Source organism: Salvelinus sp. IW2-2015, unplaced genomic scaffold (genome assembly GCF_002910315.2).
Source record: "Salvelinus sp. IW2-2015 unplaced genomic scaffold, ASM291031v2 Un_scaffold10292, whole genome shotgun sequence".
Lineage (NCBI taxonomy): Eukaryota > Metazoa > Chordata > Actinopteri > Salmoniformes > Salmonidae > Salvelinus > Salvelinus sp. IW2-2015.
In genome coordinates this window covers 1,105-5,128 of record NW_019951550.1, presented here as the reverse complement: position 1 = coordinate 5,128, position 4,024 = coordinate 1,105, and the positions used below count along the sequence as shown (strand labels likewise).

At 41.2% G+C, this 4,024-nt stretch overlaps 1 long non-coding RNA gene across 1 annotated transcript; it reads right to left on the bottom strand.

Annotated features, from left to right (window-relative positions):
* Positions 1–2,139: 2,139 nt before the first annotated feature.
* LOC139027344 (uncharacterized) lies at positions 2,140–2,848 on the bottom strand. Its single transcript, XR_011479426.1, has 3 exons — positions 2,608–2,848; positions 2,372–2,439; positions 2,140–2,240 (listed from the first exon to the last, which is right to left on the bottom strand). It is a non-coding gene; the product is annotated as an uncharacterized lncRNA (long non-coding RNA).
* Between the last annotated feature and the right edge of the window lie 1,176 nt (positions 2,849–4,024).

Below are 4,024 nucleotides of genomic sequence, written 5' to 3'. Positions count from 1 at the left end.
ATTCATAAATGGCAAAAAGACTTCAAAATAATAAATCATTAAGGAACAAGGTTTTTGAAGTGTGTCCTATATACGGGAGATAAAAATAAACTCAGTAAATATATATTTTATCTATTTTTATTACACATATTTAATCCCTTTTTGGGAGGCGCAAAAACTACCTTCAAACTTCCATTTGTTTTTTTGGCACTGAAGGAAATTTACTGTGAACACTGAGGCTGTACTGCTTTAAGTTACAGTTTTACTGTGAACACTCAGGCTGTACCCGCTTTAAGTTATAGTTTTATTGTGAACAACCGAGGCTGACCCGCTTTAAGTTACAGTTTTACTGTGAACACTGAGGCTGTACCCGCTTTAAGTTTACAGTTTTACTGTGAACACTGAGGCTGTAGCCCTAAGTTACAGTTTTACTGTGAACCACTGAGGCTGTACCTGTGTTTAAGTTTACGTTTACTGTGAACACTGAGGCTGTCCTGCTTTAAGTTACAGTTTTTACTGTGAACACTGAGGCTGTACCCGCTTTAAGTTAGTTTTTACTGTGAAACACTGAGGCTGTAACCATGTATGACTACTGTGGCTATTTGATCATAATGTAGACCTACCAAGTAGCCTACCTATTAAAAAACTATAGAGAAAATGGATCCCATAACATTTTAACATGGAAATAGCTGTATCTATCGTTCAGCCTACAGTAGCAGCCAGTGTGTGGTGTTCAATGTAGGTCTACATTCCATGAGACTTCTTGAACAAACACGCAGGGCTGACATGAACCTTGTTTTCTCCACTTGTCCTTCAGACAAGGAGGTGACTGACACATGTTTGTTCTGTTGTTGATCCAGAAATAACCTTTATAAAAGTAAAATGCATAATTATCCATACCATTATACAGGAATAGACATTTTAATGCTACCCTCTGCCCTACTGTGGCTAACTTGGCTTATTCAAGCGTTGGCCACTGCCCCTTAAATCAAAAACAATCTCTTTACCTGGACTGGCTTTGTCAAAGCTGTCTAGAAATGTAGCATGTTTTGTGCTCTTGTAAGAAGTAATCCTCCCCTATTGCTGACTACAAATGATCTATAACTGGGGGGTAAGAAACTTCACTAACTAGGCAATCCCTCCCTATTGCTGACTAACAAATGATCTATAACTGGGCTAAAACCTCACTAACTAGCAATCCTCCCCTATTGCTTGACTACCAAATTGATCTATAACTGGGCTAAAACCTCACTAACTAGGCAAATCCCTTCCCCTATGCTGACTACAAATGATTATAACGGGCTAAAACCTCACTAACAGCCAATCCCTCCCCTATTGCTGTTTTTTTTTTTCACTACAAATGATCTAATAACTGGGGCTAACAACCTCTCACTAACTAGCAAATCCCTCCCCCTATTGCTGACTACAAATGATCTATAACTCGGCTAAAACCTCAGCTAACTAGAATCCCTCCCCTATTGCTGGACTACAAATTATCTATAACGGGCTAAAACCTCACTAACAGCAATCCCCCCCTATTGCTGACTTATAAATGATCTATAACTGAGCTAAACCTCACTCAAACTGCAATCCCTCCCCTATTGTGACTACAAATGATCTATAACTGGGCTAAAACTCACTAACTAGCAATCCCTCCCTTATTGCTGACTTAACATGATCTATAACTGGGCTAAAAACCTCACTAAACTAGCAATCCTCCCTATTGCTGACTTACAAATGATCTTAATAACTGGCTAAAACCTCACTAACTAGCAATCCCTTCCCCTATTGGCTGACTATAATGATCTATAACTTGGGCTAAAACCTCACTAACTTAGCAAATCCCTCCCCTATTGCTGACTACAAATGAATCTTAAACTGTGGCATATACCTCACACTTCCTAGCATCCCTCCCTATTGCTGACTACACATTGATCTATAACTTAGGCTAAAACCTCACTAAACTAGCAATCCCCCCCTATATGCTGACTACACATGATCTTAACTGGGCTAAAACCTCCACTAACTAGCAAACCCTCCCCTATTGCTGAACTACAAATATCTATACTGGGCTTAAAAACCTCACAAATAGCAATCCTCCTATTGCTTGACTACACATGATCTATAACTGCTAAAACCTCAACCAACTAGCATCCCTCCCCTATTGCTGACTACAAATGAATCTATAACTGCTAAAACCTCACTAACTAGCAATCCCTCCCCTATTGCTGATACAACATGATCTATAACTGGGCTAAAACCTCACTAACTAGCAAACCCTCCCTATTGCTGACTCACAATGATCTATAAACTGGGCTAAAACCTCACTAACTAGGCAATCCCTCCCCAGATTTGCTGACTCACCACATGATCTATAACTGGGCTTTAAAACCTCACTAACTAGCAAACCCTCCCCTATTGCTGACTACAATGAATCTATAACTGGGCTAAAAACGCTCACTAAATAGTAATCCCTTCCCCTATTGCTTGACCTATAAATGATCTATAACTGGGGCTAAAACCTCACTAAACTAGAGCAAATCCTCCCCTAGTTGTTGACTCAAATGGGGGGGGGGGGGGGGGGGGGGGGGGGGGGGGGGTTATCTATAAGCTGGGCTAATACCTCACTACTAGCAATCCCTCCCCTATTGCTGACTACACATGATCTATAACTGGGCTAAAACCTCACTAACTAGGCAATCCCTCCCCTATGCTGACTACACATGATCTTAACTGGGCTAAAACCTCACTAACTAGCAAACCCTCCCCTATTAGCTGACTACAAATGATCTATAACATGGGCTAAAACTCACTAACCTAGCAACGCTCCCCTATTGCTGACTACACAATGATCTATAACTGGGCTAAAACCTCACCCAATAGCAATCCCTCCCTATTGCTGACTACAAATGATTCTTATAACTGGGCTTAAAACCTCACTAACTAGCAATCCCTCCCTATGCTGGACTACACATGATCTTATAACTGGGCTAAACCTCACTAACTAGCAAAACCCTCCCCTATTGGCCTGACACTAAATGATCTATAACTGGGCTAACCTCACTTAACTAGCAATCCCCTCCCCTATTGCTGACTACAAATGATCTATAACATGGGGCTAAACCTCACTAACTAGCAAACCCTCCCTCTATTGCTGACTACACATGAATCTATAACTGGCTAAACCTCACAACTAGCAAACCCTCCCCTATTGCTGATACAAAATGATCTATAACTGGGCTTAAAACCTCAACTAGCTAAACCCTCCCTTATTTGCTGACTACACATGATCATAATAACTGGGCTAAATACCTCCACTAAACTAGCAACCCTCCCTATTGCTGACTACAAATGATCTATAACTGGCTAACCTCACTAAACTAGCAAACCCCTCCCTATTGCTGACTAACAAAATGATCTCATAACTGCGGCTAAAACCTCACTCAACTGCAATCCCTCCCCTATTGCTGACTTACAAATGATCTATAACTGGGCTAAAACCTGCACTAACTAGCAATCCCTCCCCTATTGGCTGATACACATGATCTATAACTGGGCTAAAACCTCACTAACTAGCAATTCCTCCCCTATTGCTGACTACACATGATCTAATAACTGGCTAAAACCTCCACTAACTAGCAAACCCTCCCCTATGCTGACTACAATGATCTTAACTGGAGCTAAAACCTCACTAACTAGCAATCCCTCCCTATTGGCTGACTTACACATGATCTATAACTGGCTAACAACCTTCACCAACTAGCAATCCCTCCCCTATTGATGACTTAACAAATGAATCTATAACTGGGCTAAAACCTCACTAACTAGCAATCTCTCTCCCTATTGCTGACTACACATTGATCTCATAACTGGCTAAAGTGTGTGTGTGTGTGTACTCCCTCGATTCTTGACTCGCCACTTTCAGGATTCACATGCGCACAATGTATCACCGGTTTCAACCCGTTTATATTAGTCTGTCGATAGAGCGCACAGCGTAGGTGTTAGAATCAGACCATTATGAATTCACATTCCTTCAGCTCCCGGA